This window comes from Dasypus novemcinctus, chromosome 26 (genome assembly GCF_030445035.2).
Source record: "Dasypus novemcinctus isolate mDasNov1 chromosome 26, mDasNov1.1.hap2, whole genome shotgun sequence".
In the NCBI taxonomy this organism is placed as follows: domain Eukaryota; kingdom Metazoa; phylum Chordata; class Mammalia; order Cingulata; family Dasypodidae; genus Dasypus; species Dasypus novemcinctus.
Genome location: NC_080698.1, coordinates 9014340 through 9029833, shown reverse-complemented (window position 1 = coordinate 9029833; position 15494 = coordinate 9014340). Strand labels below are relative to the sequence as shown.

Genomic DNA, 15494 nt, shown 5'->3' with positions numbered 1-15494 from the left:
TATCTAAAACCCTTCTCAACAGTTGTTTAAATGGCTTACTCATTTAAAAAAAAAACAAAACAGGGAAACGGACTTTGGCCCAGTGGTTAGGGCGTCAGTCTACCATATGGGAGGTCCGCGGTTCAAACCCCGGGCCTCCATGACCCGTGTGGAACTGGCCATGTGCAGTGCTGATGCACGCAAGGAGTGCCGTGCCGCGCAAGGGTGTCCCCCGCGTGGGGGAGCCCCATGCGCAAGGAGTGCGCCCGTGAGGAAAGCCGCCCAGCGTGAAAAGAAAGAGCAGCCTGCCCAAGAATGGCGCCGCCCACACTTCCGTGCTGCTGACGACAACAGAAGGGGACAAAGAAACAAGACGCAGCAAATAGACACCAAGAACAGACAACTGGGGGAGGGGGGGAAATTAAATAAATAAATAAATCTTTAAAAAAAAAAAACAAATCAATTATTGATACATTAAAAAAATTTTTTTACTGATACATTTTTAAAAAACAAATCTATTTTATTGGTACATATTAATAAAGCATACAATTCATCCAAAGTTTACAATCAGTGGTATTTGGTATAATCACATAGTTGTGCATTCATCACTTCAGTCATTATTAGAGCATTTTCATTATTTCAATAATAATAATAAACAGACTAAAAAAAGAAAATTCTTCACCTCTCATTCTCTTTATGCTTCCCTTGCCGTACATAGCTGCTATTTCTGGCTCTTCTTACCTATTTATTTATTTTAAGCAGTTTAATTGAGATATATTCACATACCATATGATCTATCCAAAGTATATAATCAGTGGCTTTTAGTATAATCCTAGTGTGCATTCATCACCACAAAAGATTTTAGAACAATTTCATTACTCCAAAAAGAAAAATCCCAAGCCTCTTAGCAGTCACCTCTCAAATCCCTCTGTTGTCCTTCCCCAGCCTTATATAACCACTGATCTAATTTCATCTTTATAAATTGATTTATATTTACCTCTTATGTAAATGGAATCATAAAATATGTAGTATTTTGTGTCTGGTTTCTTTCACTTAGCATAATTTGTGTTTTTTTTTTTTTTTGGTCTGATATTAGCATCTTGTAGTATTAACATATATTCAGTTTCAAAGAAAAATGGTCTTATATTTGCAATTTTAACCATATTCATATTTCACATGCCATATTACTGTGCAGTACAGTCCCACGTTACATTTTTTTAGCTTTCCTTTTAGTACTATACATGACCATAGACTTTCTTTTAAATCACTGTCATACCTATATAATAGTACTGCTAATTATAAACATTATGCTGTGCTTTCACCTTTTCTTTTTATTTCCAAAGATTAACACACATCCTTTTTACCAGTTCTATACCAATTAACCTTCAGCTTTCTATTCTCTAACCTCATTTTATTTTGTGGTGATCCATATTCAAGTTTTAATAAGTGTTTTTATTTATCACTTTTAAATAAACTTTTTTATTTATTTCTCTCTCCTCCTCCCCCCCCCCCCCCCCCCACCGCCCCAGTTGTCTGTTCTCCGTGTCCATTCACTGTGTGTTCTTCTGTGTCCGCTTCTATTCTTGTCAACAGCACCAGGAATCTGTGTCTCTTTTTGTTGTGTCATCTTGCTGCATGTGTGCGGCACCACTCCTGGGCAGGCTGAACTTTCTTTCATGCTGGGCGGCTCTCCTTACGGGGCGCATTTGTGTGTGGGGCTCCCCTACGCGGGAAGTGGCGTGGCAGGGCACTTCTTGCGCACATCAGCACTGCACGCAGGCCTGCTCCACATGGGTCAAGGAGGCCCAGGGTTTGAACTGCGGACCTCCCATGTGGTAGGTGGACACTCTAACCATTGAGCCAAGTCCGCTTCCCTCCCCTATTATTAATATCTTACATTAGCATGGCATAGTTGTCATAATTAATAAAATGGTTTTGATACATAGTTAACTAAAGTTCATACTTTATTCAGATTTCCTTAGTGCCTAATATCCTTTTTCCATTTCAGGACCCATTCAGAATACCACATTACATTTAATAGTCGTATTTTCTCTTGACTTGTGACAATTCCTAAGATTTTCCATTGTTTTTTATGACCTTGGACGGTTATTTTTTTTTTAAAGATTAATTTATTTACTATATTTTTCTTTATTTAGCCTCCCCTCCCCCAGATGGTTCTCTTATCTGTCTGCTCATTGTTTGCTCACCTTCTTTAGGAGGAACTGGGAACCGGACCCGGTTCTCCCACATGAGAGGCAAGTGCCCAATGGCCTGAGCCACATCTGCTCCCTGTGGGCTGCAGCGTCTGCTGGTTTGTGGTATCAGTTCTTTGTGGGAGGGGCAGCATCTAGCTCATTGCAGTGGGGTGGCCTCTGCTCCTTTTCTTTCAGGAGGCATCGGGACCCAAACCTAGGACTACCCATGTGGTAGGTGGGCTCTCAACTGGTTGAGCCATGTCGCTTCCCAGCCTTGACAGTTTTGAAGAGTACTAGTCAGTTTTTGTAGAATGTCCCTCAGTTGGGATTTGTCTAGTGTTTTTCTCATGGATTGGAGTGGGGTTATTGATTTTGGGGAGGGAGATTACAGAGTTAAAGTGACATTCTCATGAAATCCTTTCAAGTGTAAAAGTTTTTCTCTTTCTCTCTTTTTTTTTTTTAGGTGGTATTGGGGAGTGAACCTGGGACCTTGTATATGTGAAATGTGCTCAACCACTGAGCTAACCCCACTCAGTCATTTCTCTTTTTAACCCTCTTTCCATACTATACTCTTTGGAAAGAAGTCACTATGTTCAGTCCACATTTAGGGAATTGGGAGTTCTACTTCTTTGAGGACGAAATACCTGTATAAATTATTTGGAGTTCTGTATGGGAGATTTGTCTGTCTCCATTTATCCAGCCATATCAATATATGCTCCTGGATATTCTTTGACTATTGGGAGCTCTTTCATTTGGCTCCTATGTCTCTTTGACATACACCCATCAATATAGGTTTTTTTTTTTTTTGGTTGTTTATTTTGAACACTTTCTAATTTTCTGTCATTACAAAATGCTCCAGGCTCATGTTATATACAGTATTTCCTGCCTGACTTAGTTTCTAGCTGCTAAAACAAATACCATACAATTTGTTGGCTCATGGTTTTGAGCCTAAAAATCCAAAATCAAGGTGTCAGCGAGGCGATACTTTGTTCCCTAAGACTGGCATTCTGGGTCTGCTGCTGGGGCTCCTTGGGGCTCCTTGGCTTTTCCATCACATGGAGATATCTTGCTGTTTCTCTTTTGGGTTCCATTGACCTCAGCTTCTTGCTTTTTGTGGCCTTTTCTCCCAGTATCTGAATTACGTTTTGTTTATAAAGAACTCCAGTAATACCAATTAAAGCCTAGCCTGATTCAGTTGGGTCACACCTTAACTGAAATAACATCTTAAGGAGGTCTTATTAAGGTGGGTGTTCACACCCACCAGAATGTGAACCAAAAATAAGAACGTGTCCAAATTGGGGTACACAATTCAATCCACCACATCACCCTAGGCCTAGACTCAGCCATTTCTCCAAGGAATCCCTGGTTCCTTTTATCGGAGAATGGTATTATTAATAGAAACTAATTCTGGCTGCTAGATGTGCTTGTTGTTTACTCAGCTATCCCCTAAAGATTTAAATTAAGCATTATCTCTGTTTGAAAAGAATGAAAATGACTTATTTAAGGAAAATAAATTTAGGCTTGTTATCTTTTGTTTAGAGTTAAATTTATTTTTCCTATTCTTTTTTCTGCCTACCTCCTTTTACTGCAGTTTTACTGCAATTTAGTACTAGATTTTGTAATAATATGTTAAATCTCTGTCATTGCACCAGTGGTCTGTAGCTGTAACATACAGGATTTGAAACCATTCAGAGAACTACCTTAGGAAACATGAATGTACATTCTTGGTTTTGCCTTAAAGCAGAGATGTCAGGATAGAGCTTTTCATGCTATTGACTAGAATGCTGAAAGAGGAGTTAGTGGTTATTGCTTCCCAGGGAAGTAAGACCTTTTGAATAAGTAAAGCAAATTCTGACTATGCTCTGAAGGAATTACCACTAGTTTCATAATGTGTGTGTGTGTTTCTCTCCCTCAACTTTTCTATTGACTTTGTGATTTAGTTAAACCAAGCCACTAAACCACAGCCAGTATTCTGCTCTCATGAGGAAACGTTCAGAATTCCTGTTAAGTAGCTCTACTGTAGAGGTCTTTTACAGTATCCTGTTAGGTAAAGTGAATGAGTGAAGCTGACCAGGAACTAGAGAATATGCTGCCTATGTTGTGTGATGTGGCTGTCTATGGGAGACAGTCACTTCTCAGTTCTAATATATTGCTGAGTGGGGATGTATGCTCATTTTTTTAAAAAAGATTAATTAATTAATTAATTAATTTCTCCCTCCCTCCAGTTGTCTGCTCTCTGTGTCCATGTGCTGTGTGTTCTTCTGTGACAGCTTCTGTCCTTATCAGCGGCACTGGGAATCTGTTTCTTTTTTTTTTTCCTCCCCACTCCTCCCCCCACCCCAGTTGTTTGTTCTCTGTGTCTGTTTGCTGTGTCTTCTTTATCCGCTTCTGTTGTTGTCAGCGGCACGGGAATCTGTGTTTCTTTTTGTTGCGTCATCTTACTGTGTCAGCTCTCTGTGTGTGTGGCGCCATTCCTGGGCAGGCTGAAATTTCTTTCGTGCTGGGTGGCTCTCCTTACGGGGCTCACTCCTTGCGTGTGGGGCTCCCCTATGTGGGGGACACCCCAGCATGGCACGGCACTCCTTGTGCATATCAGCACTGCTCATGGGCCAGCTGCACATGGGTCAAGGAGGCCCGGGGTTTGAACCGTGGACCTCCCATGTGGTAGGCGGACACCCTATTCATCGGGCCAAGTCTGTTTCCCTATGCTCATTTTTTGATCTTCTGACTTTATGAAAGACACTGTAAAGCTATATTTTCATACACAAATTCCTAATTTTAGAAATATTGGTACAGTTTTTCAAAACACCGTTCAGGCCACTGCACTGAGGGCTCTGTTTGACCTGTATGTCACCACTTTGGACCTCTGAACTGGTGGCTTTTCTTGCAGGTTCAGTGATGACTCACCCTAGGAAAGGAACATTAGAGTGGGTGAGAATTGGGAGAACTTGGTTCTGATTGTAGCTTTGCCACTAATTAGCTGATGGCTTTGGTAAAGGGGAAACCTCTTTGGATCTCACTTTCCTGAATTATAAAATATGGGGGTAAACTAGATTCCCCATTACTCATTATTTTGTATTTTTATATATATTGCATTTGAGCTGTGAATCAATGACCATTTATGACTCAGGACCTCAAGAAGCCTTAGTTCATTGCTCCTGCATTAGCAACAGAGAAAATTGTTATGTTTTCCCCAGATGTAGCTTCTTCTAGACTATAGAGGATTCTCACCTGCTTTCATGAACTTGGCATACTTGCTGCCTAATACGTGACTGGACATATTAATGGAGTCATTTTTATTTTTCTGTTTCTTCAAGTAAATGGTAAATTGACTCTAATGTGGTGAAAGCTGTTCATGTACTGCTGAAGGTTGGGTTTTTTTGAGGGGATCTTAGTGGTGATAGGTGGAAAAAATAAAGGCTGACAGTGAACAGTATTTTCTTAGTTATGGAAAACAATTTTTTTGCGATTTGATTTGTTTCATTGGACCATTGGATTTTAGCTTGGACCAATCAGTTAATGGCAATTGTATGTAGAAGAATATTTTGCTGTTAATGGCTTAAAATACCTGTCATCAGTTGCATAAGATCTCAGGATGACTGTAATAGCAAAACTGAAATCTGAAAAACTGCATTCTGGAATTGAGTCCAAAGAGATAAGAAATGACTGTTGAACATTTTCCATTGACTTCAGACTCTTTATCAAGAAGGTGATTTTGTAGGAAGATGATTTTTCCAGAAAAATCTTAAAGAGAAGGGAAAGAAATTTTTCATATATTTTAAGAATACAGATTAATGATTCACTTGGCATAATTTAGGTCAGCTATAGTATTTTTGTAAAATTAAGCTCATTTGATTCTTGACATTATCTTTCGAATAAAGTGTTTTGATTTAAGGTGATTTGGTAAGAAACATAGCTCTGTCCCGAAGGCACTTACATTCCTGTTTTGTATAGCTTGCCAAAGTTCTTAGAGAAAACTTTGTAATTGATTGGGATGTAATATGAACATTTATGATGTAGTCTCTCATGGGAATGTTTAACTGTTACTCATAAATAGTTAAACATATTAATATTAAATCTTTAAACAGAAGTGTAAACTGATAGATAATCACAAGCAGGATTTATGTTTATACAGTAACTGCAGCAATTTTGGCCAAAACATTTGGCCAAATAGTCACTAATGCTTACCTGACATTTTCATTAAGGGTTTTTTTGTTTGTTTGTTTGTTTGTTTGTTTGTTAAGTAATGGAGTATAAGTATTCAAGAGAGAGGGTATGTAAAAAGTCTCTCTTCAGATGTATAGACTTTGCTGTAATGACCACAGTTCAGGAGCCCCTAATTTAGCATACTGTTTTTAAAGTATGTGTGTGCAATGAATCCAGAGTGGATGAAAATTGTGGTTGATGGTACAGATGCAAGAGTGTCCTTTTGTGAACTAGAACAGCTGCACATCACTGTTACAGGGTGGTGGGAATGTGGAGAAGCATGGGAAAAATACAATTGGTGTGACCTATGGACTATGGTTAACAGCAATACTGTAATATTCTTGCATCAGTGTCAAAGATGTACTGTGTTGATAATTGGGGGAGGTATGGAAAAAGTGTGTCAAATGTATGCTATAGACTATGGTTGATGGTAGTAGTCTGATGATATTAATCTCATACTCTGTAACAAATATTCCAGCAAGGTGTGGTGTGTTGGTGAAAGGGTGTTGTATGGGAATTATACACATGTGTATGATTGTTTTGTAAGTCCACAAGCTCTGTAATAAAACTACATTAAAAAAATAATAGGGTAGGTTGGGGGAAGAATACACCAAATGTAAGATGTGGACTATGGTTATTAGTAATATTTTTACAATGGTCTTTGCAAAGTTTGTAACAAATGTTTCACAGCAATGCAAAGTGTTGGTGGAATGGTGATGTAGGGAACCCCTCTATGATGTTATGCATGTTTCTTTTGTAAGTTCACAACTTTTACTATACACTTATTATTATTATTATTTTTGATCATTTATTTTATTTATTTCTCTCCCCTTCCCCCCATTGTCTGCTCTTTGTGTCCATTTGCTGTGTGTTCTTCTGCGTCCGCTTGTGTTATCAGGTGGCACTGGGAAACTGAGTCTCTTTCTTGTTGCATCATCTTGCTGTGTCAGCTCTCTGTATGAGCAGTTCCACTCCTGGACAGACTGTACTTTTTTTCATGTGGGGTGGCTCTTCTTGCGGGGTGCACACCTTGCTATATTTTTTTAAAAAGTGTGTGTGTGTGCATGTGTGCCCCTAAAGAAGTTAAGTACTTTTCACCACAGTGCTTTGCACTTCGTATTAGAACAAGCTACACAAAATTGCGGTTTTTGTAGGTCAAAATCAATAATTTCATACAGTTTCAGCCTAATAAAAAACATGTTGATTTGAGTGGCGTCAAATCATCAAATTGTAGACGGAAAAAGGACTTTGGGGATAATTTTTTTTCTCTTTTTACCAAGTGAGGCACCTTGCTCAAGATCATGTATCTAGTTTATGGCAGAGCAAGAAAGGGCCCAGATTATCTCCCAGCAATGGGTATTTTAAATCCAACTTGAGTTAGTGTTTTAAAAGCTTGTTTTCCTTTTTTTTCCCTTTTCCTGTAGAAATAAAGGCATAATCAAAAGCTATGTATTTGATCATAAGCCTAATGCCTACAGTACATTTCATAGAAATGATCACAGACACCATCTTCATATAATGTACTTGCATAGTGTAATATTAATACTTTAAAAATACTCCTTAGTAAATAAGAAGAGACATAGAGTAACAAATTACATAAAGTTTTATGTTGTTAGTCTATCATAGTATGAGTTTTTCACAATTTCAGCTATCTTTTATTGACGTAAAATGTGAGAATGTGAGAAACCAGTTCAGTTCATGATACTAGAGGTGGATGCCTCACTGATTTTCATAGGTACTGTTAGAGAAATTTAAGGTCGCTCGTGTTTATAAGACAAACTCATCTAGGGTTATCTATCTTGCTTCCTTTTTGTAGTCTTATATAACAAATATCAGTATGACAATTTTTACTTCTAAATGTAGCACGGACTCTTTTACGATGTAAAAGCTCCTGAAGAGAAAATCAAGAGACCTGGTTTTACTACCAGCTAGTTGTGTGATTTGGAAAGTCTTTTAAGCTCTTTGTTTATTACTTTTCTTCTTTGCAAAACGAGGATGTTAGATATGTAAGATCCTTGTACTAGTTAGGGTAATTAGTACTATCTTTTTTTAAATTTCAGAGTCAATTTTATATGATATGTGCCAAAGATTTTCATCCAAGAAATTAAACAGTAATTAGGATTTATCCCAATTGCAATCTAAGGGTGTCAGTTCTTCAGATGTCTTAGACTATATTTTAGCTCAGAGGTTTCCAACACATTTTATTTTTGTGACCACTGGTTTATAGCTTTTGAATACCAACATCTGCATAAATTCCTATAAAATGTCCAATCAGTTTCAGTTCTGTAGCAGTCCCCACATACTGCACACCAGGCCTATGGCTTGATCTCCAGGAACACCTGTGGAAAGGCTGCTGCTGCCCATTGGTTCCATGAAGGGGCTGCACCTTCCAGGAGCTTCATTTTCCCAGCCGTGGCTTCCTTTGGCAAGAAGTTGATTGGTTTAGGCAAATCTGGAGCCTGGGAGCAGGAAACAATCAGAAACTTTCAGAGCCATGGTGCTTTTTCCTCATGAAGATAGACCCTTGAAGATCCAGTGCCCTTGTGCTTGATAACAGGAACCCCCTTCCTTGTTGAGTAGGTCAAAATATAAGAAAGCCTATTTTAAGTAACACAGCCATCTGTTTTAGGCTGTCAAAGGGCTTCCAATGCAAAGTACCAGAAATCTGTTGGCTTTTATAAAGGGTATTTATTTGAGGTAAAAGCTTAACAGTTACAAAGCCTAAAGAGTCCAACTCAAGGTTGCTTTCTCACCAAAGTCATTTGCCACCTGTTGAAGCAAGATGGTAGATGGTCTCTGCTGGTCTCTCAGGCCTTAACTGCTTAGCTGCTCTGTTGTCTTCGACTACAACTATCAGGCAAATGACTCTTCTCTTCCCTGGGCCACAGGATCAAAGTTCTTTCTTCTTCTGTGTCATGACAAAGTTCTCTTCTCTGGCATCTATGGAGATCTTTCTCTTTTCTCATCTTTCTTCTTCTGTGTGTCTTCTTGAGTGAGTGTCCTTTTATATAGCCAACAAGGGGGCGGGGATTTAACCTGAGTTATACCCCACTGCTTGGTCAAATCAAAGCCCTAATTTTAACATAATTTAATCAAAGACATCTCAGCTGAATCTAACACAATCAAAGGTTTTCATGCCCAGAGGAACAGAACAGTTTACAAACATAATCTTTGTTTTTGGAATTCATAACTTCAAACTGCCACACACACCTATTATTAGCACAGTGCCTTCTTAGACATTGATGCAAGAATATAACAATATTCCTTCAAACTATAGTGCATAAGTTACATTAATTGTATTTTTCTATTGTGTCACCTTATTCTCACCACTTTGTAATAGTGATGTGCATTTGTTCTAGTTCATAGAGAAGCATTCTTGTATTAGAAGTATTAACCAAATCCTTATCCACCTCCGGGTTCACTCTGCTATTCAGTTTCTAAGTTATTCTTTAGCTTTCTTTCAATTGACATTTATATCCCTAGACTACTCCTTTCAGCCACTATCCCATTTAATGCTATCTTTTTTAACATATATTAGTCAGCCAAAGGGGTCTGATACAAAATACCAGAAATCTGTTGGCTTTTATAAAGGGTGTTTATTTGGGGTAGAAGCTTGTAGTTACCAGGCCATAAAGCATGAGTTACTTCCCTCACCAAAGTCTGTTGCCACGTGTTAGAGCAAGATGGCTGCCAACGTCTGCCAGGGTTCAGGCTTCCTGGGTTCCTTTCTTCCCGGGGCTTGTTTTCTTTGGGCTCAGCTGCTGTGCTTTCTCCATAAGGCCAGCTATAGACTATCAGGCAAATGGCTCGTCTTTCTTCCTAAGGCCTCTGCCTGTGTTTAACAGAGACTTCTCTCCTTCCTCACTTATCTGCTTCTCTGTGTGTTTTTACTTCCCGGGCTCCAGGATCAAAATTCCAAACTTCCTTCTCTGTAGTGTGGTTTCTCTGTGAGTTCCCACCCCCTTGGGGACATGACCCAATCAAAGCCTCAGTCATTATTTAATCAAGTAAAAGTGAAATTTCTGAATCCAATATAATCTAATATGCCCAGAGGAACAAACCAGTTTACAAACATAATCCAATATCTATTTTTGGAATTCATAAACAATATCAAACTGCTACAGTATGTTAAAGCCATTTTTGGGGCTTAATACAATAAAGCTTTATTTCTTGCTCACATCATAGTCTGGGTGTTTGGCCTGTGGCTTTCCTCATAATGACTGATGAATTTTGGTTCCTTCTATATGGTGTTTTTTTCATCTTATAGAACATCCTTGGAATCATCTCCTGGATCCTTTGTATTCAGTTGGTTGACAGCAATGAGTGCCAGCAAGGATCCCATAAAAATATTTTCTGGTGAACTATGTAACTATAGCTCACATTTGATTGTCTATAACCGGTTACCTCGTCTCAGTTTCTAACTGCAAGGGAGGTCCTTCTGAGTACCCAGGAAGAAGAAACAGGATTGATGAGCATTGATCTAGTCTCTGCCACAGTGCCTTTAAGTTTGTATATTCTTTGATTCTGTATTCACCAACAAAATCTTTCTCCTATTGCATGAGCCTTTAATTACTCAGAATTTACTTTAAAATGTCTTGGAAGGATTTTAGTTTGCAAGTCAAGCCAGTTTTTTGGTGCTTGCTATATTTAGGACACTCCCCTCCCCCCCCCAAGATGTTATCCTGTTATTTTTTTTGTGGTTTAATTTCTGGTTTAAACTTCTCTATTGCCTCATTATGCTTGGTTTATTTTTGAATGATTAAAAAATGCGTTTATTGCAGAACTCTGCCAGTGCTTATACAAGAAATACAGTAGAATATTGAACACAACCAGCATCAGGCCACAGTCATTGTCTGCCTATGTTCCATCTGTTAGCCCACTAATAGAGGAGAACAGACAAACCTTATATTGTCTTTTAAAGGTCAGCACATGTAAACTTGCAGACCAACAGAGAAGCACATTCCTGTGAGAACTTTGCCTCCTGCCCACTTATGATTAAACTTGGAGTCAGCAAGCTGTTGTTTTAGAGCCATCCTCATCCTCCCTTTTCCTTTCCCCTCATTTTCCTTTGCTGTGATACATTATAGGTACTCTTGAATGTCAGTATAAAACATATCCTCATGGATCTGGCTTATGTCAGGAAATCTAATGAGAATGTTTAAGCATCAGAATTAAATGTATTATTTTATTTAACTGTATTATTAGGTCTAAATAATGTCACAGTTCAATTTTATTATACTTGGATCAATACTTTCTTGGTTAGCTCCCCATCCAGTACCCCCACCTTCCAGTTTTCAGTTGCCTTTTTTCCTGTTGGCCTGCTGTACCGCATCTCAAAGGTTATTCAGCTTTTTAATGACACTAATTGTGCAAAGATTAATTTTGGATAGAGTAATTTCTAGATCTAGGACATTATCATCCTGAGATTTCATTTTCCTCATTGGTTAATTGTGCTATTTTTGGATATTAGGGTACTGTGTTGCTGTTTTAAAAAAAATGTTAGAGAAGTTGTAGGTTTACAGAAAAATTGTACATGTACAGAGTTCTTGTCTACCACTCTATTATTAATAACTTGAATTAGCTTGTACATTTGTTACAGTTAATGAAAGAGATTTTTATAATTATACTGTTAAGTCCATTGTTTACAATGTGTGGTCCACTCTTATGTTTTAAAAAAATTTTTTTCTACTAACATACAACCTAAAATTTCTCCTTTTAACCACATTCAAGTATATAATTCACTGCTGTTAATTATGTTCACAATGTTGTGCTACCATTACTACCATCCATTATCAAAACTTTTCCATCCACTCAAATAGAAACTGTACAATTCAAGCATTAACTTCCCATTCCCTACCCCTTCCCTGGCCCCTAGTGACCTATATTCTAGGTTTTGCCTTTATAAGTTTGCTTATTCTAATAATTTCTTATCAACGAGATTGTAAAATATTTGTCCTTTTATGTCTAGCTCATTTCGCCCAACATGGTATCTTCAAGGTTCATCCATGTTGTTGTATGTATCAGAACTTCATTCCTTTTTACAGCTCATTGGGGTTGATGGACACTTGGGTTGCTTCTATCATTTAGCAATTGAGAATAATGCCGCTGTGAACATTGGTGTACATATATCTGTTCAAATCACTGCTTTCAAATCTTTTGGGTCTAGAAGTGGGATTGCCGGGTCATATTGTGATTCTGTTTAACTTCCTGAGGAACTGCCAAACTCTCTTTCACAGTGGCTGCTCCATTTTACATTCCCACCAATAATGAGTGAGTTTCCCTATTTCTCCACATCTTGTCCAATACTTGTAATTGTCTGTTTTGTTTTGTTTTTAATAGTAGCCATTCTAATGGATGTGAAATGGCATCTCACGGTTTGCATTTGTGTAATTGCTGTTGATATGAACATTTTGTCATGTGCTTTTTGGCCATATGTATATTTCTTTGAAGAAATGTGTTTTCAAGTCTTTTGCTCGTTTTAAAAATGAGTTAGTCTTTTTATTTTGAGTTGTAGGATTTCTTTATATATTCTGTATAGTAAACTCTTATTGGATATGTGGTTTCCAAATGTATTATCCCACTAAATAAATTTTTGCTTTTGCTTTCACGACAAAGTCCTTTGAAACAGAAGTTTTTGTTTTTTGTTTTCTCTCCCTTTCCCGCGCTGCCCCCGCCTCCCCCCACAAGTTGTCTGCTCTCTGTGTCCATTCACTTTGTGTTCTTCTGTGTCCATTTATATTCTTGTCAGCGGCACCGGCAATCTGTGTCTCTTTTTATTGTGTCATTTTGCTTTGTCAGCTCTCCGTGTGTGCGCCACCACTCCTGGGCAGGCTGCGCTCTATTTGTGCTGCGCGGCTCTCCTTACGGGACGCTCTCCTTGAGCGTGGGGCTCCCCTACGCAAGGGACACCCCTCCGTGGCAGGGCACTCCTTGCGCGCATCAGCACTGCTCATGAACCAGCTCCACACGGGTCAAGGAGGCCCGGGGTTTGAACAAGCCACCCCTTGTTTCTTTAGGAGGCACCAGGAACTGAACCCAGGACCTCTGTTATGGAGGGAAGTACCTAATTGCTTGAACCACTTCTATTCCCTGCTCTGTTGTATTTCTCGTTGGGTTTTCTTCTTGTGTCTCTTGTTGCATCAGCTTGCCATGTCTACCCGTCATGCCATCTTGCTGTGGTCATCCTCTTTAGGAGGCACCGGGACCTCTGCTCCCCCTTTGTTGTGCCTTTCATTATGTTTTTCTTCTTGTGTCTCTTGTTGCATTAGATTGCTGAACCTGCCCATTGTGCCAGCTCACTGTCTTTTTTAGGAGGCACCAGGGAACTGAACCAGGGACTTCTCTTGTGGTAGGCAGGAAGACAGTTGCTTGAGCCATATCCACTTCCCTCAGCTCACTGTCTTGCTCGTCTTCTTTAGGAGGTACAGGGAACTGAACCAGGACTGATGTCATTTATCTCTTTAGCCAGATTGTCTTTCAAGTCATCAATTTGATTTTGGAAATTTGTGTGCATCTCGTTAATTAGTTGTCTCAAATCCTTTGTCTCTTCTGGGGCTTTGATATATTCCATTTCTTGGACCATGTCTTCCATTTTCTTAGTATGGCTTGTAATTTTTGCTTCTGTCTAGGCATCTGATTGGTGTGCCAAGGCTGCTCTGCTCAATTTCTCTTTCTTAGGGATTTAGTGGCAAGAGAGGCTGTACTATTCCTGTTCTTTGATTCTTGGTTCAACCTGGGTCTTTAGGATTGTCCCTGTTTGTTGCTCAGAACTCGGGCTCTGGACTCAGGAATGGGTTGCAGACCTGCTTCCTAGGGCATTGGGGAGGGAAGCTATAAAAGTTGGAGAAAACCTTTCTTATTTAATTTTTCTTTCTTGTTTTTTTGTTCCTTGTCTGCTCATTGTGTTTTGTTTTGTTTGTTTGTTTTGGAGGAACTGGGAACTGAATCCAGGACCTTCCATATGGGAAGCGGGCATTCAGCTGCTTGCTCTGCATCGACTTCCTGCTTGGTTTTTTAGCTCGTTGTAATTTTGCTTGTTGTCTGCTCATTTTTGCTCACCTGCTTGTTTTTGCTTGATGTCCCCTCATTGTTTTTGCTCAATGCCTGCCCATTGTCTACTCATTGTTTGTTTATCTTCTTTAGGAGGCACCGGGAACTGAACCCAGGACCTTGCCAGTGGGAGGTGGGCACTCAAATGTTTGAACTACATCTGCTCTGTCTTACATATTTACTTTTAATTTTCTCACACGTATTTCCTTGGTCAGCCAGCATTTGGCGCTCTTTGGCAGCCCTCTCACTTCCAGGACTGGTCAGAGTGTGTTTGCTGGAACATGGACTGGATCAATGTGATACAGGTTCCTGCCTATAGTCTAAAAGCCTTGTAATTCAAACTTTCTCAGAGACAGTTCTTCAAACTTAGCTCCCTTTTCCAGGATAGGAAATAATTCCACTCCCCTCTGCATCTTCAACAACCAGTCCTGGTCAGTAGAGAGGGAGATTGAAAAGGTTGGATCTCTTTAGTCTGGAATGGTCTCCCAAGACAAACAATGGCATGGCCCCACCTGGCCTGGAAAGCCTGGTGGGACCCAGCAGACCAAATATGTGGTTCAAAATCTGAGTCAGCCTTAGGTTGTATCCCTCTCTGTCCCCCTTCCTGGGAAGGTAGATCCTTGGGGTCCCCTTTATCTGTAGCCGCTGGCCGGAGGCCTTAGAATTCAAAAGTGTCTGTGGCACGGTGGGAGGGTGCAGGCAGTTGTAACTGCTGTTTTTAACTCAGTTTTGCTGTCTTGGTTCTTTTCCTTTGTTCTTCTCTCTTTTTTAATAGTTCCTCCCACCCCAAGATGGCTTCCTTGTTTGTTTGCTTGTTTCTGCTTGCTGTTTGCACTCATTGCTTGTCTTCTTTAGGAGGCACTGGGAACCAAACCCGAGATCTCCTATGTGGGAGGTGGGTACCCACCTGCTTGAGCCACATCCGCTGTCTGCACGTTGTATCTGCTCATTGTGTTTGCTCTTCTTTAGGAGGCACTGAAATTGAACCTGGGACCTCCCTTGTGGGAGATGGGTGTCCAGCTGCTTGAGCACATCCAGCCTTCCCTTGGTGGCCTAAACCCTAGA

At 39.6% G+C, this 15494-nt stretch overlaps 1 protein-coding gene across 6 annotated transcripts in view; it reads left to right on the top strand.

The window, feature by feature from the left end:
• The window catches only part of MAP4 (microtubule associated protein 4), a 255102-nt gene that overhangs the window by 32378 nt on the left and 207230 nt on the right, over positions 1-15494 (top strand). The gene's annotated exons all lie outside the window — the stretch shown is intronic.